Source organism: Danio rerio, chromosome 9 (assembly GCF_052040795.2).
Source record: "Danio rerio strain M-AB ecotype USA chromosome 9, GRCz13ab, whole genome shotgun sequence".
NCBI classification, from domain to species: Eukaryota; Metazoa; Chordata; class Actinopteri; order Cypriniformes; family Danionidae; genus Danio; species Danio rerio.
In genome coordinates, this window is record NC_141029.1 from 22,821,421 (window position 1) to 22,846,188 (window position 24,768).

Genomic DNA, 24,768 nt, shown 5'->3' on the forward strand with positions numbered 1-24,768 from the left:
GATTAGTGAACATAACTGTTTAATTAATTAATTTTTTAGGCAAGTTTGCCATTTATTATTTGGATAGTGCATAAACATACAGCATTGAATAAAAATGGTTTAGTTTAACTGGGAAAATTATGTGGCAGTAATTATCATTTTAAAAAATTATCATTATAAATTTATCACCCAGCCCTAAACATGCAGAGAGCTTGTCAGAGAGTACAAGAGTATTGTGGTAAAAGAACAGAAAAGCTATTAGCTCATTGTCAATTCTTTTTTACATAACCAACATAAATTTTATTATTATTATATATATATATTTTTTATAAAAGTTAAATCTCAAGTAAAATGACCATTTTCAGCACCAAAAGTTGTCAGAGCAGAGATCAAGCTCCCATATTGAAATTCGTTCATTCATTTATTTAGCTTATTCCCCTTATTCATGAGGGGTCGCCACAGCAGAATTAACCACCAACTTATCTAACATATGTTTTACACAGTGGATACCCTTCCAGCTGCAACCAAGTACTTGGAAACACCCATACACACTCATTCACATATATGAAGAAAATTAGGAGGCTGCATTTGATAAAATAAAATCTGCAAATCTAGCCATAAGACATTCAGACTCCTGCACTTTTTGAGAAACATCAGATGAGGAAACCAAACAATCACTCCAATCAGCACTTGGTTTATTAGACAAGTCTCATTTCAAAGACTACAATTCCCAGCATGGGGCAACACTGTATTTACAGTATTGAAAGACTATATACTTGTAGTGAGGGCAGTTGTCTTAGTCCTGATTAATTGGGTGCAAAAGAACCGAGATTTAGCGATACCTCCTCCAGGATCTGAAAGGAAGTGAGAGTAAGTTAAACAGCAGAGCTACTCACGCTGTCTTTCACGAGATGAAGATTCATGGTCAGGTGTTAACGCAGTTTGTTTTCCTTTCTCACCACAAGTAGATTGGATGGAGAAAGAACTAGAGAGAGAGAGAGAGAGAGAAAGAGAGAGAGGGAGAGAGCAAGCAAAGGACAGAGGTGATGAAAGAAAGCATCTGGCCCAGGAGCTAATGTACATCAACACATTAATCCTCGATCCCAGAGTGATGAGTAGGAGCAAGAGAGAGGAGAGCCACAGAAGTGAGGAAAATGAGACGCTTAGAACACCCAGACCTTTTCCATCTCCAGGGAATTTGATTGACCAGTGATAAAAGATCCAAATAGATCAAGAAAAAAGCACAACACCAACAGGATGAGTCTTGTTCTGGTTGGAGTGAAATAGATATATTTCTTCTGTATTTGTGTCAGCATTTGTTTATGATGTGAATGCCTAGTAAGATGGACAATATATTATCATCTCATAAAGTGCTTTTCAATTTGTTTTTATAAAACACAAGGAGACATGATAAATTCCAAAAGTCTGAGGAAGCAGGTAAATTTTCTCTTATATGTGGCCCTGCACCAATGAACCTTACTATATGTTGAACATGTATATTTTTGACAAAAGATAAAAAAGCATGTCATTGGTCAAAAGACTACATCTCTCTTTTAAGCCAAAATCATTATAGTATGAAGTAAATATTATGTTTCATAAAGGTTTTTTCCACCAAAGGTATATTCCTACTATAAAAATGATAAATTTTTGATTATTAATATGCATTGATAAGATCTTTATTTTGACAACTGGCAGACATTTTTGACATTTTTTAGATTTTTTGGAACCTTCAGATTCCAGTTTTTCAATGTATTTGATTTATGGGATGTTATTAATCACAATTTCGACACTTTGGACTTGTATTGTGGTTCCCAAGGTAAAAAAAAAAAAAGAAGTTGAATAAAAGAGATTGTTCAATAGTAAAAGATTCAAATGCAGTGGCGCAGTAGGTAGTGCTGTCGCCTTACAGCAAAAAGGTTGCTGGTTTGAGCCTCGGCTGAGTCAGTTGGCATTTCTGTGTGGAGTAAGCATGTTCTCCCCGCGTTCACATAGGATTCCTCCGGGTGCGGTGGTTTCCCCCAAAGTCCAAAGACATGTGGTACAAGTATATCGGTTAGGCTAAATTGTTTGTAGTGTACATGTGTAAATGAGTGTGGATGGATGTTTCCCAGAGAGAGGTTGCAGCTGGAAGGGCATTCGCTGCGTAAAACATGTGCTGGAATAGTTTGCGGTTCATCCCGCTGTGGTGACCCCAGATTAATAAAGGAAATAAGCTGAAAATAAAATGAATGAATGAATGAATGAATAATTTTAGGTTAGTGACTGGTTACATGAACTTCTTGACAAAAGAACTTTCCCAAATCATCCATGGGTTTTCAGAATTTTCTAGAGCTCATTGGTGTGTATGACCACAATATTATGACAAAAAACAAATCAGTATTGTTGATATTGAACTTGATTTTGTAATCATGATAACTAATGTCAAATAACAGAATACATGTATAAAATTGTTATATTCTGGCTACACAAAAAAGAATGAATGTCCATGATGTTAGACAAGTGCAAATACGTAATTCCCTGGAACTTGCAACAAATAACTAAAGTTCACATACACTACCAGTCAAAAGTTTGGGGTCAGTGTTTTTTTTTGTTGTTTTTTTTTAAAGAAAATTATTCTGATCATCAAGGTGGCATTTATTAAATGTAAAAAAATGTTAAATATCTATAAAAATATTTAAAAGACCTGCTTTTGTGTTGTATTTTGTTTCAAATTAAGTTGTTACTCCAGTCACCATTACTTTTATTATCATTAATAATAATAGTAACAATAATAAAAATGATAATAATTAATATTAGGGTTATTTCTAAGTGATCATGTGACACTGAAGACTAATGAAGCTGAAAATTCATCTTCAAAATCACTGGAATAAATGATTAAATTAAATGATAAACTACTTTTGAACAGTTATTTTTTGTGCAACAACATTTCACTATTTTACAATTTGTACTGTATTTTTGATTAAATAAATGCAGCCTTGGTGAGCAGGAGAAGATTATTTTAAATCATTTGAAAATCCTACTGCTCCCAAACTTTTGACCGGTAGTATGTACCATTCTAACTACAACTATAGTTCATCCCCTTCTCCATACTCACTGAGTGCTAGAGGGATTACATTAAATACAACACAGAACCAAAACCAAGCTGCCTTGTGATAACAAACCAACACAATGTTTCACTCACTGAGCCCATGAAACTTAAAGCTTCCAAGGAAAAATGATCTATTTCAATTATCATCATCCACCTTACATTATTAAACTCAAAGCCCACGCAGATTCACCATATACCCAATACTTTACATATCATAGAGTGATGCTGAACTGGTAGGCATCTCTCTGGCACTCCTGCTGACTTGACCAGGTTTTGCCTCATCAATCAACCACCCAGTTTTTTATGAGGAGAGAGATCGATAGAGCTGTACTCTATAAAAGTTAGTTTAAAAGCACCCCTCCTCTTTCCTTGGCATGTTGGAGGCGCAGTGAAGCGTGTAATCGTAACACCATGTCCTAGGCTGGAGAGACTCACAGGCCAAATTGCCTGTGTCATCGCCCGTGTCTGCCTGTGAAATACTGGGCCTGACATCATCGGGAGGTGAGCATGATCTGGGATGGGGTGAGAAAGCATGTCAGCGTGGAGAAGGTGGCTTCCTGCAGGGATCGGTGGATCTGCTCAGATCGTTATGTCATATTCCCTTGATGAGCATTTAAAATTATTACCTATTCCTTTTGCCCTTTAAACGCTGCTTCCGCTTTTTCCTGTTCTGTTCCTCCAGTGTGCCCATCACCCTTTCTTCATCCCTGTCCTGCGTTCGTTTCGTGGCCATAAACTGCCTCAGTGTTGACTTCTCTCAACCCTGACGTGAACTCTGGATGATTAGGGAAAGCCATGGAGATCTTAACTGAGGTGAATTGTGACCACTCTTTCAGTGTCGCCATTTACTAACTCTTGTGTCGTCTCAAACCTGACAAGTGGCAGAAGTTTAATTATTCCTGGACTAGAAAAATGAGTCTTAAATACTACAATCAAGCATGCTTAAAAACTCTACCATTCAAGAGCTATGTGTGATAAGATTCTTAAAATATATTTTGAAAGTAGACTCTAATTCTCACTAAAGCAGCACCAATCAATTCTAATCACCAAATAGACCATTAGAAAAAAAGAATCATTACAATTATAAATTGTAAAATGTAATTTGTTTCTGTTATAGTAAAACTGAATTTTCAGCATCATTACTTACTAATGTAATAATAATATAATAATAATATAATTTTTTAATATTAGATAAAAAACAACTGAATAAGCTCATTTACTGAAATAAGTTAAGCTCAAAAATAACTCAAATGAAAAGCTACAAATATTAAAAATGACAGAAACACACAGCACCATTATTTAGATTTAAATCTTTTTAAAAAGCTATGTCAAGGTATTATTAAATTATATAAAATAAAAAACATAAAAACTGAGGGCAGCACTGTGGCTTAGTGGTTATCACAGTCGCCTTACAGCATGAAGGTCGCTGCTTCAATTCCCGGCTGTGTCAGTTGTCATTTCAGTGTGAAGTTAGCATGTTCTTTCCCTGTTGGCATGGGTTTCCTCCAGGTGCTCCGGTTTCATCCACAGTCCAAAGACATGTGCTATACAGTAGGTTTATATGTGTTTGTGTGTGAATGAGTGTGTATATGTAAAACATGCGCCGGAATAGTTGGTGGTTCATTCTGCTGTGTTGACCTCTGAATTAGAGACTAAGCCGAAGGAAAATGAATGAATGAATGAATGAATGAATGAATGAATTTAAAAACTGTATTTTTAAAAGTACTCTTATAGTATGCTACATTTTTGTACCCCTAGTTGAAAGATTTAAAGCTTATAGACCTTTATTTGGATTTTATTTTTACATTTTAAAGAATACAGAATGTTTTAAAATTCAAACAATTTCAAACACACTGATGTTATATGTTCCCTCTTTTATTTTCTTCATTTATGATAACCCAATAATGCATTCTTACTGGTTCATGCTCACAAAAATATTGCTAATCACATGCAAAAGGAGAACCAATGAAATATTAACTTATTATACTGCAGTCAGTGTTTATTCTTTTTCCTGTGGGCATTTTTGCATAATAGACTAAAGCTCCATTCATGCCATGTCTCAGATACAGTAAATATGAAATGACAGCATGTCATCTGAGATATGTATTCAGACTCTGAATTATGCATTTTATGCCAACACAGTTCATATAGCTTTATAATAAGTCTGGTATAGTGTGAAAGCACCACTAAACCCATTTTCCATGATGAAAGTAGGGCTGGGCGATATGGCAAAAAAGCAATCTCGATAATTATTTTCCATATTAAAGTATAACGATATATATATATATATATATATATATATATATATATATATATATATATATATATATATATATATATATATATATATATCTCAGTTGTTAATGCTTCCTTTAAAAGAGTAACCCAACAATGACTGAAGACACAAAAATTAGAGGGTCCAATAAATGGTATAACATATTTTCGGCCAAAAAGGTTGGTACATCTCTAATATCGTCACACTTTCAGATTCCCATTGTTGCACATTTCTGCTTTGCGATTGGCTCTTAGATCAATACAGAGTAAAAAATTCTAGAGCTTATCATTATTATTGACATAAATTTTATCACAATACGATACAATATCGTTTATCAGCCCAGCCCTAGATGAAAGGTATTTCACATACTCTTCCCAATTTAATATGTTTCTCATATTTTGATATTATGTATGTTGTGCGAATGTCTTCTGCATACAGTAGTTCCATTTTGGCCACAATTTGTATACATACTGTAACACTAAAAAGTAAAAACCTTGAACAAAGTAAAGACAGCCATACAATTTTGTTTGTAAATAAGGATCAGCTTTCATTGCTAAGCAGATGATACTCAATTATATATTTCAACTAAACCTGATGAGATGTCTGAACTGTCTAACCTGAGTGTGTTAAAGATGTTAAAGACTGAATGACCAACAATTTCCTTCTCTTAAACTCAGAAAAACAGAATTATTACTTATCGGGCCTAAAGCAGATCTCACAACTCGACCTGCAATTAGAGAGATACAAAGTGAGCGTTAGCGCTACAATAAAAGTTCTGTTCTGTTCAATTTAACTTTTGAAAATCATATATCCCACGTCACAAAAACTGCCTTCTTTCATCAGAGAAATATTGCTAAGCTATGAAGTACGCTATCCATTCCAGATGCAGAAAAGCTAGTCCATGCTTTTATGACTTCTTGGTTGGTTTACTGTAATGCTCTGTTCACTGGTTGCCCAGCATCCTCTATTAACAAACTTCAGTTAGTACAAAATGCAGCCTCCAGAGTTCTTACCAGGTCTAGAAATTATGATATCTCCCCAATTTTATCCTCCTTACACTGGCTGTCTGTTATGTTCCATATTGATTCTAAAATATTGCTTCTTACCTTTAAAGCTTTAAATAATCAATCTCCTATTTATCTAACCAACCTTCTGTCTCGCTACAAACCAACCCGCTCTTTAAGATCTCAAAACTCAGGGCTGGTAGTACCTAGAATAGCAAAGTCTAGTAAAGGAGGTCGAGCGTTCTCATTTATGGCTCCTAAACTCTGGAATAGCCTTCCTGATAATTTCCTTGGCTGAGACACACTCTCGCAGTTCAAAACTAGATTAAAGACCTATCTTTTAGGTAAAGCATACCCTCAATGCATCACATAGCGGTATGATGCATAAATGTGCGCATCTCGTTTATATACACTATGAATAGCAGCTACACTAATTTTTGTCTTTATTTTTTATTTCCACCTGGGGATACTCATCATGAGGCCCCCAGAGGTCATGCAGTGCCACTGATGTGATCCAAGAACCGGAACAAGATAATCCCAAGGTTCCCATAATCCTGGGCCAGTCAGTATCCTGAGCAGCCGCTGTGGTGGTCATGGAGGAGTGGAGAGCATGAGACTGATTACTTTGACGCTCCGTGGAGGGATGAGTCTAACTGACGTCCAGCTTCTCCAGCCTCCGACGCCTAGACTGCAGCTCTGCACAAGGCGTTTGGCAATAGGAGAAATGGTCATGCCCAACTGAGCCTGGTTTCTCTCTAGGTTTTTTAATTCTTAACTTTCGCCAATTGGTGAAGTTTTTTTCTCGCCACTGTCGCCACTGGCTTGTATGGTTTGAAACCTGTAGAGCTATGCATCGATATATTTGCTCTTCAGTGTTTGGACTCTCAGCAGTGAATATTAAACCACACTGAACTAAGCTAAACTGAAATAAACATTTACACCTATCGTGACAGCAGGAGTTTAGATGTTGTTGTTTTCAGCCGCTTACACAAGTTGTTTTGTAGACTGGCAGCAGCTGGCGTTCATGCTGACGAATGACTACTTTCCCCCTTTTAAGTGTGTGTGACACATGAAATATGACTGGGATCATCTGTACCTGATCCACCGGGAGATCACCAGAGGGGAAAAAAGCATAAACCGTGACCTTGAGTTCTGATGCGCATGCACTGACTGCATTAACCATACTGTACGCACACACATATGCATACATTTGCAGTCGTAGATCTGTTTCCATCTGAAACCTGACCATTAGACTGCCCTCCTTCCGCTGCTCAATAGTGCAATGGAATAAATAGATAGAGCAGGTCTATTTATGATCTCTAAGCTGTGTTTATGCTAAAGTAAGATGACTAAGAAAGACTCTTCTCAGAACACTAGTTTAATTTCATCCGTGTGCCTCCGAGGCCAAATCCAACTGGAGATGTGCGTCAAGTCTCATAACCCCACGGTCTCGGTTACATTTTGGACACTCTTAGGCCCTGGCATCCTCCCCTAAATCCCACCCTCATCACAATACAGAGTCCTACACATGCAGCCCTGTTATTCTGGCTGAAGTTCAACTTCTTCAACATGCTGCAGTAAAGAATGAGAATGACATTTGTGGGGTAAAATTGCACATTTATGCAACAGAGCAGCATTAATCAAATGAATATGTTGATTTCTGAGAACCATAAAAGGCCACGGAAGAGAGATGAAGCTCAGAACTCTCAAATGTCCTTATTGAAAAACAAAAATCAAAACAGACACTGAAAGATGATCGCCTAGTCAATATTTCATTTTACATCTTATAATTTACTTTAATAATTTGTAAGTAGTTTAGGTAGTTAAATTATGTTCATTAATTGTAGCTTATCTATTTTAAGGTTCAAAACTGAATTAAGTAATTAATTACTTTACAATGGTGATGGTTAATTAGGGTGATTGCATTTAAATTGAGCTTCAACTAGAAACATTATCATTAAAAACTACAAGACTGTATACTTAACATTACTATTCAAAAGCTTGGAGTCATATGATTTTTTTATTTAAATTTTAAAAGAATCCTCTAATGCTCAAGAAACTAAACATACGGTAAAGCAGTAAATATTTATAATATTACAGTTTCAAGAGATTTTAGTCAGTTATTTAGCAATAGAGTTGGGTGTAACACGTTCCACAATGAAACATTACTGTATTCTAATTACGTTTATGGGGAAAGCAGTAATGTAATGAATTACATTTTAAATTTGTGTAACTTAATTACAGTTACTAAAGTTAGTTACAAATATAGATTTTAGAAAACAATATTTGCTTTTTTAAATCCCGTTTTCTGCTGCAACATCAGTTAATAAGCATGCATTTTTAAATTGCTGGAGAACGCAAGCTGAAATAACTGCTGATGAGACTGGCTACCTCTTAAAGTGGAAATACAGATATTACTTTGATGTCATTGAGCGTAAAAACAAAGCCTCTAAAGAGGTTTCGACTGCTTTTAACTTGATCAGCATCTTGTTCAAGCACTTGAACAGAAGGCATTACTTGTTGCCAAGGAGGACACCGGCGCCCAAAATCACAGAGTCCCAACTCAGCCTAAATAGGCTAAATTGGATTTTGTGCAGCATCATGATTGAAGGCATCGTCTAAAAAAGTGAGTTGAAATGTAGCTGCTAATGGGGCCATTGCACAATGTATTTTGTGCAAGTTCGTTATTGCAAATGTTGGAATATTGGAAGCATGCGGCGTGCAAGCAAAGCAATGTGCTCTTGTATTTCAGATTTCTTACATATTCAACATTTGAATGTTTACAGTTTAAAATACTGAAAGACCTGATGTTTATTTAGTATTCTTTGTATGTTTTAAAAGTAACATTAAAGTAAAGTAATTTGTTATTGATTACTTTAAGTAACTTACCCAACTCTTTTTCTAAATAAAAATTTTTTATTTGTGTGATGTCAAAAGAGTCCAGTCTTTATTGTCAGATGATACTTCAGAATTCCTTCTAATATGCTGCTTTGATGCTCAAGAAACATTTCTTTGTTCAATGAGAGGAAACAAGGAAATGAGATGTGAATTTGAGCTAGAGTTTTCCTATAATTCTACAAACAAAATAAAATAAGGCCGTACTCACACTAGGTACAGTTGCCTCGAACCGGGCCAAAGCACGATTGTCCCCCCTCCCGTCTCCCCCGACGGCCCGCGCTCACACCATATCAGGCCTCGGCACGCTTACGTCATCGCTGTTGCTCTGTTCAGTGAGAAGCGCTCTCTATGGCAAGCCTTTTAAGCATTTAAATCTTTGTTCTGACTCCATAAATATATTTAGAGATATCTCTAATTATATTTTGACTAGTCATAATTATAATTCCACTACTCAGAATGACAATTAGAGATATCGGCAATTACAATTGTACTAGTACGAAATCAGATTGGATATATCTGCAAATATATGATTAGTCATATTACTCCATTGACTTCCATTGAAAAATATTTGCAGATATCTCTAAATGAGTTTTGATTAGTCACAATTGTAATTAGAGATATCTCCAAATGAATTTTGACTATATAGACTATTATACTATGTTGAGATATCTCTAATTACAATTGTGACTAGTCAAAACTTATTTAGAGATATCTGCAAATATTTTTCAATGGAAGTCAATGGAGGAATATGACTAGTCAGTCATAATATACTTGCAGATATCTCCAATCTGACTAGTCGAATTATAATTATCACTAGTCAAAATATAATTAGAGATATCTCTAAATATATTTATGGATAGTCAAAACAAGGTTTAAATGCTAAAACGGCTTGCCATACGCTCTCACCCAGTAGCACAGTGGAGATTTCTCTAGTTATATCGTTTCAGTCATTTGTTACGCAGTGACATGCAGTCAAATATTTCGCCAAACAGTCCTTAGGGATGCGGTGACACGCAGTCAGATATTTCACCAAACAGATTCGCCACTTTTGGCGCTCATAAAAAATCATAAAGCCCTCGTGCTGCAGGAATGAGGAGGTCTGCTGAAGGCGCGCAGCTGACGTGCAGTGAGGAGTTTGCTTCTTTAATAAACTACGGCAGTTTGCGTTCACTGAACAGTAAGAATGATTAATAAATCCATATGAAACAACCCCTTAAAAGTCACGTATCGCTTTCAGTTTCGGGCTTTGGCGCGTTTTGCACTCACACACAAGCGTACCGCGCCAAAGCCCAAGTGAACCGCGCTCAGGCACACCTCTTCCAACCGGGCCAGGGCCGGCCAAGTGAACCGTGCTTGAGCCCGATTCAGCGCACTCACACTTCTCAAACGATCCGGGAAACGGGCCTGGGCACGGTACGGATGGCATAGTGTGAGTAGGCCCTAAGTTAATCCAAAAAAGCAAAAATATGCAAGAGCAAGGAAAAACTCAACAGCTTTTTAAAAGGAAAGGCAACACATTATAAGTAACTGGAAAACATGATCTAAACAAGGAGCAAGTGAATGTAATCTCTCAGCGAAACAATGAATTGAAAACATGCTTAGAAACCATGACTACAGAGTTCTCATGTACAGACTACAATGAGATACAATGTAAGAATCCATGAAAATAAAAATCAAAACATTAGTTTGATTCCAAACACTAATTACTTCCCAGGCGCTTCTTTTAGTAATTATAGACATGTCTAGGCAACAGCTATACAATTATGTAAAAATAAATAAGAGTTTGCCTTTACAATTGTTCATTTATTTTTTTGCTTATAGTCAACAAGTTGTGAAAATGATCCTTTCACACAGATCTAAAAAATAAAAACCCTATGTGCTCATGCTTATATAGGCATATCACATTCTGTACTGTAATACACAAGCACATAATGTCTGTTTTCTCAAAATTGAGTTTTTGTAGTTTATAACATAATTGATTTCAAAAACTTGCCAAAAAGTTAGCATTTTTATAAAGGATGGGATGATAAATCAATGTATTTATTGATCAACCCTTCGATTTTTGGAATGCATCGAAATTCTCTCTGGAATCGATTCTGAACTTAGTTTTTAACAGCAGAAGGCATCTAGGCTAATTTAGCCTTACACTCTTTATGAGCATGAAAAAGAGCGCTTCAGAATTCTGTCATGTATTTGTATTGAATGTTTATGCTATCATTTTAGTTGCCTTTTAATTCTTCCACTTTCCAAAGTGAATCCTCATTGCACTTAACAAGTTTACAATGATACTAAAGTGTGTTAACTAATTTTTTATGATTAATGAAGTAATTATAATGCTTTGTTTTATCGTTTTATCTTCATTTATATGTAGAGTAGCATATTTACAGCTGCTGTATAGGCTATTTCTGTCCGTTTGCATCCCGTCCCTTTGTGCCCCATGGCAGCATATTCACAAACTACAGTCATACATTAAAAACACATGCTTGCCCATTTAAAACGGCGGCAATATAAGCCACAGCGGTAATAGCCACATTGAACTCTCACCTACTGTAAGTGGTCAAATGTACTAGCAACATGGCTTTTATTCGGTATGGTTTAGCGTAAAAAGCTCATTATGAACACCCCTTGTAATTCGCTGAACACTTTCATTAAATCATTAACTTTATTAATGATGTTTTACATACCGAAGAATTGGCAGAGTGTGGCTGTTTGCAAAGCATACAGCGCCATCAGGTTAAAAATAGATTTGTTTGTTGATTTGTTGTTGTCTCAGAATCAATTCAATAGAGAATAACAATGCATTCAAAACATTCAGAACAGATAGAGAATGATTTCTGGTAACACTTTAGTTCAGGTCACAATTTATGTTATTAACTACTGGCTTATTACCTGCCTATTATTATGAAATTAACTCCTCATTAGTAGTTCTAAAGTATAATCTAATTCTACATCCCTAATCCTACCCAAAACCTCAACCTAAACTTCTACCTGACTAACTATTAATAAACGGTTAATTAGTAGTGTAATAAGCTAGTAGCGTTAGTTAAGGGTTTGTTAATACCATGAATTGTGACCTAAACTAAAATGTTAACCCTATTTTATTTAAAATGTAGTCACATTAACACTTGCTTAGTCTACCCAGCAGGCACACAACGTCATAAGATGTCAATTTTAGGTTAGATTTAGGTCGTGATGTCAAGTGGCCAAAATTCAATATTTAGCCAGTGTCTGAGGACAACGCTATTTTGACATCAAATAACAACATCAGTTGAAGTTGATATATCGTTGATTTAGGTTCTGTTGGAAAGTGACCAAAATCCAATGTTCTTAAACATCTTCAACCAACGTCAAATACAGACATTTATTCATCAGGTATGGCAACCAATATTCAATATCTGATAGACGTCATAGTGTTAACTTCCAAACAATGTCAAAGTGTAACATCATCATAACGCTGATATTTGGATGAATTTTGGTTGAACAATGGACACTGATGTCAGCCTGACATTGGGTTCTGACTTCAAACCGAAATTTTATTTCCAAACAAAATGCAACATCCCCACAACGTTGGGGTACAGCATCATGTTGATGTCCTATGCCTGCTGGCTCTGCACTGTCAGTACATTGCTTCTAAACAAACCACTTGCTTCTACGTCCCATTTCCTGCACTTTCAAATAATTTAGAAAAATGTAACATCATTGGTCTTACTTGGAAAGTTCTATTCATAAAATTTAGCATCTGCAGTAGTATTTTCCCAGTATTTCACTTAATGTAATTATGTATCACTCTCTATGGTGGATTATCATAACATTGAGATGACCAAATCACAGTGTTCTCCAAAGATACTTACACTCTCTGTTTTCTGTACTAAGGCTGAAATAACTTAATATCTTTGCATGATAAATAGCCTACACTTTAAGTCCATTCCCAACGCTCTCCTAATCTGATATGTGTGACACAGAAAACCAAATCCACCAGATCGGCCTCTTCTATCTCTCTGGTTTCCTCTTGTCTCTCTTGCTGACCCAGATGTGGACAGCTGCTGTGAATTACCTGGAGGTATTAGTAAGAGCTCCCTCGAGAATGTGTTCGAGCAAAAATTACATGTCGGTTTTGTGTGGTCTCAGTCCATTTTCAGCTGTGATACGATTCAAACTTCTAATCAACTGTGTCCCCATTCAGACAGGCCAGAAACTCCACTAACCTAACAAACTGCTTACATTCCCAGTGTTCGACCACATAAACTTTGTTTTTCATGCAGCTTTACGATAATGCAGAAGTGGTAACAAGTGTGAAGGAAAATGCATAACATGGAATGTAATCATTTTTGGCACTTCCTCCCTTAACCGCATCTCCCACTGCCTACAAATGAAACAATGTATAAAAAGCGAATGATGACAGAGGTGTCACGCTGCATGCCTGCATAAAAGAATGTGTTTCTTAGAAAGCATGTGCAGACCACCTGGATACAGATGTCTGCCCACCTGAAAAAATAGCCACTCATCAGAGAAAAAAATAGATGTATAGGATAGTGTTAAAAAACGTGGTGCATTCGTTTTTAAATTTGCTTGGCAGAGTATTTGTAACGACCGGGAGGGGAGTGACAGATACAACTGGAGGTAAGATTCAATATGCAGGTTTATTCGGCGTTTGGCAAGCAGTGGTCAAACAGGTAGAAACAGGTATGTGCAGGCAAATCCAGAATCGTAGTCAATATACAGGCAATAGGTCAAAAGGCAGGCGGTTAAACAGGAGAACACGGATGAAAAAGTTCTAAACAGGAAAACAAGACAGGGAAAACGCTTCAGTGCTCAGCGAGGAGCGAGGAGCCGGGCTGGGATCGGCAAAGCGAGGAGTCTGGATGACGCCAGCCGGGCAAGCTGTCTGGGTGGCGCCGGCACAGCGAGGAGCCGGGCTGGGACCGGCAAGACGAGGAGCCGGGTTGGGGTCGGCCGGGCCAGGAGCTGTGGCCTTTCGGGAAGCTTAGGGGGCGGCGGCTCTGGCAGCGGCGGCGACTCTGGCAGCGGCGGCGACTCTGGCAGCGGCGTTGTCTCTGGTAGCGGCATCGACTCTGGCAGCGGCGTCGACTCTGGGTGCGCCGCTGGCTTTGGCGTCGACTCTGGCTGCGGTGCTGGCTGCGGCGTTGACTCTGGTTGCGGCGCTGGCTGCGGCGTTGACTCTGGCTGCGGCGCTGACTCTGGCTGTGGCGTCGACTCTGGCTGCGACTCTGGCTGCGGCGCTGGCTGCGGCGTTCGACTCTTGCAGCAGCGCTGGCAGCTCTGATGGTGGCAGCTCTGATGGTGGTAGCTCTGGCGGTGGTAGCTCTGGCAGTGGCAGAAGTGGCTCTGGCGTTGGCAGCGGTTCTGGCAGTAGCTCTGGCAGTGGCAGTGACTCTGGCAGCTCTGGAGGATCTGGCAGCTCTTTAGGATCTGGCAGCTCTGGAGGCTCTGGCAGCACTGGAGGCTCTGGCAGCACTGGAGGCTCTGGTAGCACTGGAGGGTCTGGCAGCTCTGGATGATCTAGTAGCACTGGAGTATCTGGCAGCACTGGAGGATCTGGCAACACTGGAGAATCTGGCAACACTGGAGATGGCCTTTCAGGAGCAGGAACAGACTTGCGACTGGAAGCCATCTTGTGAGCTGGTTGACTGGGAGCGGCCATCTTGTGAGCTGGCTGTCGAGAATGGGTCGCAAGCCCCGTTGCCAGCGGGTCTTGCTCTCTATAGCCCCACACAGGAACACAGGAAAACAAGACAGGGAAAACGCTTCGTAATGCTACTGAAACAGCTAACAAGACTCGGCCAACAGGATGGGTCAATGAGTGGCTTAAGAATGGTGTATTATCAGTCTCTGACAAGGTACAGCTGGTGAGTGTAATCAAGCTAGATGAATGAGCAGGCATGAGTGTCTGGGAGAAGTGCATTTAAGCATATGTAGTCCAGAAGAAGGCGGAAGTGTAGTCCTAGTGTTCGTGTGAGAACCAGCGATCTCTGGAGAGCGATCGCTGGTTATGTGACAGTATTCCAGGGAAAAATTGGGAATATGCGCAATGAATAATTTTGTCTGAAGGACTTCCAGTGGTAAAGAATGTATTAGGTTTAATTTTGGAGGATTTTGATGCATCAATTCAAAACACTGGCTAACAAAGCAAAACTGAAGCTCTACAATGGAGGGGTTTGTTCTGCCTATTTAAAAATCTGTATTTTAAAACAAGTCAACAATAAACTTAAATCCAAACACTTTGGGCTCTATTTTTAGGATCTAAGCACATGGTCTAAAGCACACAGCACAGATACACTTATGTTGTGTCCAAATTGACTTTTGCTAATATAAAAACTGGAAAAACAGTCAGTGCAGTCAGCACATGGTCTAAAAGTGTTATTGTTATTCTTTTAATGAGTTATGGGTGTGTTGTGGGGCGTAACCTGCATTAAACCAATCAGGGTCTTATCTCTCATTGCCTTTAAAGTTATGTTCATACTACAAGCAAATCGCAGCGGCAAAGCGACCAGCAGCCGTTCATTTCAATGGAGAGCGAGTGACTTCTGGCGACCTCTGTTTACGCAAGCGGCAGCGACTGTTGGCAATAAAGTAGACGTGATGAGTGTTGCGACAAAGTTAAGAATGCTTCAATGTTATGCAAATGAAGAGCGACTTTCTTAAGATACAGCCAATAGGATTATAAGTATAGCTCAGGTGATCCTAATTCAGCTCCTGCAGAGGCTGGTTGTATCCTCCGGGCTGTAGACCTACACGGACCTTCGTTTGCAGCAGATAGATAGTCGCAACGACAGAGAACAAACTTTTTTCTTAACCATCTTCGTAATCAAGCCTTTTATGTACTGGTTCTATTCATATTTACTGTTTTCTCTGAACAATGTTTACTTTCAGCAGCATGTAAACTCATTCACTCTCTGTAAAAATATCACCATAAACGTTATCTAAGTAACCTCAAAGAGGGAATGCCCACTAACGTTTTCAATCACCATCCAGAGCAACAGGCAGCTACAAAGTCACTGCTAGTGTGAATTGAAATGAATTGAATTGAATTAGGCATAAGAGCAAGTTGGTCTTGCCATGGTGGATCCGCTATTTGCTGACTTTGTAAGCAGAAAAACTATTCAATTCACTAGTAAGAAAAAAAATCTGTTCATGAGTGACGAGACCATCTACAAAACGAGACGAAGAAGAAGAGGACTTTTCTTTTTCTGTACGGCTTTCGTAAATCGTAGCTTGGGTTCGGGGAAGAAGGAAGAGGAGTAGGGTGGTTGGGTCAGTCGATTGGCCGGCCACACAGTCAAGGGTTAGGTTTATTCATTCATTCATTCAGTCAGTCAGTCAGTCGGACAGATGGGGGCTCGACAGCGGCACGTGCTCGGGAAAGGCATTTGAGACGCTAAAAAGCGCGCACAGCACATACAGTACATACAGTTGGATACATGCAGTATTGGATGCATTTAAATATCTATACTTTTCTTCAACAATTTTCACAACCTTTTCTGCAGAGTGAGGGGTAATAAACTATGTTCATAATATATTAAACATTTTGTTTTAGAACTAATATTACATTATTCTTAAATGATTTAATGTAACATACACCAATACAATTATACCAGTTCAACTAGTTTTTGGTCTCTCTACAATGCATATTATACACAACGTGACTTATAGTTAGGGTTCTAGCACAGCTTACATGTTTAGCATAATGCTACATGCTTCTAGCATGCCTTAACACACTGTTTTAGCACATTGCTAATGCTTTTGGAATACTTTATGAAGTGACATTCAATTGAATGGAATATTTCAGAGATTATGCTTATCTATTAAGATATGCTTTCGTATCTATCTCACATTTCTAAATTAGTTTCTGTGACCCCTACACCAGCTTACTTACTGCCTAGTTCATTTTTCAGTGTGATCGATCTGTTTCTTTAGTTTAAATTAGAAAATTAAATGTTTTAATTTCAATTTAATGGTTCTGAAAAAGGGCGAAAAATTGACTAGTGTCCAAGTGTTTTAGCACCTGAAGTCTTGTGAGAGTAATAAACGTCAGGAGGATATTTATAGCGTAGTATATGGAGAATGTCCAAATCCCTGCTCTGCAATAACGCGCATGCATCTGCTAACCGCATCAAACCTGCCCTCACTCTTTTTCATTTGCTCTCCTTCCTTTCCTCTGACAGCAAGGCGAGCTAATAGAAAAGTGCATACTGTAGTATCAGCCCCTACTGATCTCCCACCATATACTTTCTATTCATTTACACATTCTCTGGCAACGCAGCAGGCCCCCAACTCAGGATAAATTTAGCTCACATTCACTTTTAAGAAGTCAAATGAAGCTTGATATCAGCTTTAGATTATTACCCATACCACATGGTTGATAGGTTGTTGCTATCTGGCAAGGCAAAGTCACATGTTTATATGGTACCCATTTAATCTTAAGTGCCAAACCGTTACATTTTTAATGACTTATATCTGTGCAACCCTTTTCAGTAAAACTTTTACACTGTTGATTTTAACATTTTACACAGCTAAAGTTACTGTGCTTCTACAAAAGTAGGACACTTTTCAAATAAGGGGGTTTTGGCAGATAAAAATATCTATAAGAACTAAGACATCTTTTGTATTCATGGCAAAAAAATCATATAATAAATTACCTAATTTAAGAATAAGGGTTTAGTTTATGTCTCTAAGGCCCTAATATATCCACAGCAAAGTTCTTTGCTTAGTGGTAAAAACAAGTTTATAATATGTTTGTAGCAGTTTACCATTAGCAAACATCCCATGGTGATGAGTACAGTGTTTAGAGGAATGTGTAATTATGCATTGCACCCTTTCCTCTCAACAACATAAAGATACAAAAAATACATGAAAGACATTGTAATGTGAATATGTCTGTGGCTCAAGGCAAGTGACTTTTTTCCAACAGACAAAAATGTGTTTCATGTTCACTGTGAATCAGTTTTTTCAGTGTTTTTGTTTTTCTTGAATTGTCTTAACAGACTGAATGTTAGAAATTAATCTGAAAAATAGTCAAACAAGGCAGATTACTAATAGCATTGGTTTATGATGTAACCAATAAAATAGCAATGGTAGTTCAATGGTTTTTACGTGCTAAAGCAAACATTTCCTAAAAAAAACTGTGGAAGGGAGTTGGGGCAAAAACTTTCTAAAAAAGGGCATACATGCACAAAACTGAACGGTGTAAACACAAACACTTTTACAACATTAAATAATTAGTCCACTCACAAATAAGAATTCTGTTATTAACTATTAATAAAGCCTCATTCACAGTACGAGCGACTCACAGTTGCAAAGAGACAAGCGACCAATCATTTCAACTGAGAGCCAGCGACTTCAGGTGACCTCGTCTACATGAGCGACATTGACAACCAACATTATGCAAATGAAAAACTACTTTCTTGAGTGACAGTCAATAGGAGCACCAGTAGAGCCCACATGATCCTCTCTCAGCTTGTTCAGAGGCCCGTTGTATTCCTGCTGTATAGAGCTACACAGACCTGCGTTTGAAGCAGGTCGTCACTCAAAGCCACAGGCAGCTATAAAGTCGCTGCTAGTGTATGAGGCATCTTTTTTGTCTATTCGATCTCCTGAGACCTTTGTTAATTTTCAAAAAACAAATGTAGATTTTACTAATTAATACCTTCGTTAAAATAAATCTCAAATAGCTCCGGTACTCAGACTTTTACTAAATTTGTGTATGTTTCATTCTAATCTTATTAAAATGAGAAAACTCAAGAGTATTTCTACCTTTTTTAACCATACAGTAAAGGTCAAAAGTGATAGCATGTTTTTCAGCCTCCAATACTTCTTCCCGTGCCTTTAAATATGCTTGACTGTGTTGCTAAGCAATTTTCTGCTACAAAAACATAGTTTTCTGATAGTAAAAACATAACTTTACTTTACAACATTTTCACTTTTCTCCCACTTGCCGGATAAAGTGAGGTGCACACCTTCACTGCAGTAATTTGTACACAATTATAGGCTATAATACAAAAAAGATAATATTTTTAGGGTAATGGCTTAATAAAATACGATGACAGACATTCAAATTACAGTCTTATAACATACTGTAGGATGTAAATATAGATTCCAACATCAAGCAAATGTAATGCAGAAGGATTTTTACCTATCAGGCTCAAAGCCAGCCTGGTAAAATGGGTGGCTCTTTTTTCTCAAAAAGTGGACATTTTTGCAGTTATACACCTATTTTTTTTTTTACTTTTTACTACATCATATATCATTAGAGAAAAACTAGAAATCTAACATTTTAAATAAAAAACTTTGGTCTATTGTCATTTATTAGGCACATAACAAACTGGCCTGCACATTCAACTGTTCTCAGTCAAAATTTGGTCATTTAATTTTTTTACAAAATAATAATAATAATAATAATAATAATAATAATAATAATAATGTAGAGCTTCACAAATTTTCTAGCCTCTCTTGTAAAAAAAGTACATTTGAAAATCCATGAAGAACACCAACAGCCAAATTAGTGTTCAAATTCATTTTAATTTGGTCCACTTTTGGTGCTTCACATCTTTTTGTTGCTCATTTTTTATTTCAAGAACAAAGTGCAAGATTTAGAATATGTTTGCTGTAAAATGTTTTCTTTGTTTTTAAAATGTTTTTAAAGATGATTTCTCTTACCTTAGATTGTAAATTTAAAATATTTGTTATCATTGGCCAACTCACCCAAAAAAAATTTAATAAAAATTTAACCTATTTAAATTGAGCTGAAACAACACAATTCTTGAAATTTTATTGGGACAACCTAATATTTATGTTCAATTCACAAATATTTGTTAAAAATGTTAAGTTAACTAAATCGATTTGTGTTTGTAACGACCGGGGTGGAGTGACAGAAACAACTGGAGGTAAGATCCAATATGCAGGTTTATTCAGCGTCAGGCAAGCAGTGGTCAAATCAGGTACAAACAGGTATGAGCAGGCAAATCCAGAATCGTAGTCAATATACAAGCAATAGGTCATAAGGCAGGCGGCTAAACAGGATAACAAGGAATACCAGGCTAGGGTTTACACACGGAGAAACAAAACAGGGAGAAACGCGTTGTAATGTCACTGGTACAGCAAACAAGACTCGGCAAACTGGATGGGTTCATGAGTGGCTTATGTATGGAATGCTATCAGTCTATGACAGGGTTCAGCTGGTGAGTGCAATCAAGTTAGATGAGTGAGCATGGGTGTCTAGGAGAAGTGCATGTATGAAAATGTAGTCCTGGGATATGCGGAAGTGTAGTCCTGGTATAGTGGAAACCAGCGATTTCCGGAAAGCGATCGCTGGTTATCGTAACAGTGTTGGAACAACATGAATGGTGTGGAACCCAGCATTTTTTACAGTGCTGATTAGCTGAATTTACACTGAAGTGACAGCCAACAGAGGATTTTGCTTGGTGTTAAAGCTTTTTTGATGGGTTATTTTCAATATTTACCAGTCAAAATATGACAAATCAGCTCATGTATATGACAAATTCTGGACCTTTATCAGTTGGGGGTGGATCTTCCGAACCACCCGAACCCCCCTGGCTACGGGCATGACCGTATTACCACCTTAAATAACAAACAAGCTCCAAGCAAACTTTGCTTTTGCCAGATTTTTTTTCCAAAGCTACATCATGCCTGTTTTGTCCTTCTTATTTTTCACTGAATGGTATCTGTGCCTAAAGTTTGAGCAATATGATGCCCAGAAGCACTACTAATAACAGAAATGTTAATGCTTTATGGGAGCAGTTTACATGCATCACTATGTTATTAGAGCACAAGGACTTCAGTGTGAAGGCCGATCAGTGTGCTGGTGGTATTTTTAACGATTCATCAGTGACCACAACTACTCTTCACAGCCAGTCTGAACCAGATACATCACAACTTAAGAGTACTGTGAGCGTCTGGCCATACCCAGGGTGTTGAGAGCATGTTTAGAGAGCATACGTTGAAAAAAAAAGAGAAAGTCTCTTGTAAACATGTGAAATGGTAAGAATGAGTGAATGTGAGAGAAGGGGAAACAGCAGTGTTTGAGAAAGAGGGAGAGAAAGCGTGTGTGTGTTTCTGACCGTATAAATCATTTCAGCGCAGCTGCAGCCCACTGCCAGATCTATCCGAAGATAAGCCTTCTCAAATCTCCCTCCGACATCATCTGGCTCTTCACGCAGTTCTCAGGTTCATCTGGAAGCATGTGTGTGGATGGCTGCAACTGTAGACGGGATTAAATATAAATAAATGCAATAAAAGTGATTTATATCATCATTAACTAATTCGCATATTACAAATTCATCTATCAAGACATTAAATCCATTAGTTATTACAAAAACATGCTTCATTTAGTGTATTTATAATGTAACAACATACCACCCTGAATATACAGTAATATGTTATTTGAATGGTGGTGTGCAAAATATTTCTGTGCAATTCAGAGTGTGATGAAGCCTATAGAATGCAGGTAATATGCCTCTAAAATTCAAGTTATTGAGGTATAAATGTCCCTGTAACATGCAAGAGTTCAGTTTCACATGACCTTTGTCCTGAATAGCACAAATACAGATGTAAAAGTGATTGTACCAGGTCAACAAATAATAAGTCAATGCTGTGTTGTGTTTTATACACAGTACTGTTTGTTTTTGTCAGCTTTTCCCAATTAATTTCTTTATGATATTTTTTTATCAAATTTATTGTGTTATAAAACTGCACTTAATTAGATTAATAACTTGCCAAAATGTACAGTTACTAAAATAAAAAAGCATAAATGAAAGTGGAATGAAAATAGTCAGAATCAAAAAGATTTTCCGGTTGGCACCTTTAATGATGTTTAATCACCTCCAATTTGTCCTGCTTCACCGAAGATGGTGTTTTTTGTAAAAGTACAGGGGAGAGTGTGAATTTGCAATGGCTTTATCCACATGTAAAGGGCATGTGGGTGGACAGGGTGATTTTAGCAGGGGGGATTGAGAGAGTTCGGGGAGTAAGAAGAGAAGAAAACAGCAGATGGATTTTGGATCAGTCTTGCAATGACTTGGCAATCGAATTTCATAGTTTGCTTGTGTGGAGTGATTCTCTCTTTCATTCAGGCACACAGGCTCACTTTCCTTTATAAAATTATATTGTATTATATATAATTATTATAGGGTGTCACGGTGGCTCAGTGGGTAGCACGATAGCCTGACAGCAAAAAGGTCGCTGGTTCGAGTGCTAGCTGGGCCAGTTGGCATTTCTGTGTGGAGTTTCCATGTTCTTTCCATGTTTCCTTTGGGTTTGGGTCTCCCCCACTGTCCAAAGACATGGGTTATAAGTGAATTGAATAAACTAAATTGGCTGTAGTGTATGTGTGTCTGTGTGTGTGTGAATGCAAGAGTGTATAGGGTGTTTCCCAGTGTTGGGTTGAAGCTGGAGGGGCATCCACTGGGTAAAACATATGCTGGATGAGTTGCCAGTTCATTCCACTGATGCAACCCCTGATTAATAAAGGGACTAAGCCGAAAATAAAATGAATGGATAATTATTATAATTAATATTTTATTTAAAATTTAAAGAGACCTGATTCTGTCATTTTTAGTTACTACAGCTGTAGAAAAACCGTGTTTTGCTATGTTTATATGTGTAGTTGAGACAAGAGGAGGGTACATCATACTAGATTTTAAAAAAAAAATAACTAGCTTATAACATTAGCAAATACAGGCATTGTCAGTGTAAAGATGCATCATTCTGTGACCATGTAATGTGATAAATTGTTAGAGTATCAATTGATCAATTGTATCAGCAGATAGCATCATACATCAAATTCATTAGAACTTTACTATGCGGTGACGGGAGGGTATTTGACAAGTAAATGTGTACAAATTTGCTATTTGTTCATCATTAAAACAGTGGCATCACAGTACAATATTATTAACAATTTACATTAGGTTGTTGTAGCTATATGGGTGCTCTGTTTTTCTAATACTTTTGGCCAAAGTATCATTTTATAAACAATGAAATGTTACCAGTGTTCAGTGCGCTGTTGCCTATAACAAACAAAGTTCTTTCTCTTGTCTGCTGGTCTGCTCACATACCTCAAATACATTTGTGCCTTCATAGATATTTTTGCGTTTCTTCCTTAAAGACACTGTTGTTCTAATTTAAACAACAAGATATTAATTCACCCTAGCGAGATGTTCAGCTGCTCTGCTGTGGAATTTGTCAGTCAAGACAGGGGGCGGAGTTAAGAAAATTGACTGACAGCTTGAAAGGATCCAACAAGATTTAGTCACAAGCTATTTTTATTACATTTCATTGGCTAAAATGTAAAAAAAAAAAGGTCAAACAGACAGGCGTAAAGGGTGAGCGATCACTTTTATTGATAGTTTTATCCGATTTATTGAAAAGTAACAAAAAAAATAGTCATTTTAAAACTTGCAAAATATCACTTTTAAGTGGTTGAGGTTGAGCCCTACCTATACCTGTGCCAAACACACAGACACAAACTTAAAATCATGCACACACATATATGCATACAGCTAAAATCATAAAAACTTAGGTCAAACTGTATTTTATTTAATAATTTTTTATATATATTTTTTTTTACTATGACATGTATGAATGATATAATGAAAGAATGAATTAAATAAATGAATACATAATCATTAATAAAACCTCCGTATTTACCAGATGTGGTCAGAAATGTGGTAATAGCATACTCTGACCACAAATGTCAAATAAAAATTAAAAGTGTAAAAAATCGAACTCAATATTTGCATACATGCAATATAGGTAAAGTGTTTATAACTGCTAGAATCATCAGTAATCATATTCAGGAGCTTGTCCTAATAAAATCCTGTGTCGAGGTTTGTCAGCAGCTCTGTGAGCCAGGCTGGGCTTCAGTGTGTGTTTTTTGGAGACTGGCCTTTTGCACGGGCAATATAACACAATAAGGCTACATTAGCCATTACTTTTCCCAGTAGAGATATACTTAATGAGCTGGAGACATCTCCAAATCCAGCGCCAACACTTGCACCTCACACCTCAGGCGACGGGGCAACAACAAGAGTGTGAGTGTTTCTGTGGTCAGACACACCATGGCTGTAAACCAGAGTAACATACAGTGTACTGCCAACATGTTTACAGTCTCTGGAGAATGTTGAAGGAGAAAGAAAGAAGGGGAGAACAACCTATTTTATATTACTGAATTAAATTACATTCATTTTTCCATGAATGCAATTAGTGTCAAGGATCAATCAATCATCCATTAATGAAGAAAATCAATTGCTAAAATAAATTAATAATAAATACATACATTTTTAAATGCTTTTCTAAATAGTTAAGATAAAAAGAAATTCTCACTTTCATTTGGACAGTGAAAAATTGAAGAATTCAAAAATAATGTTTAACTAAGCACATTCTAGCTTTTTGACATGTGATTTTGTTCAAGTTGTCATGTTATGTTGCTGAAAAGATGACAAGAGAATATATTTCGTAGTTGTTGACTTGGGTAATATGAGTTTTAGAACATG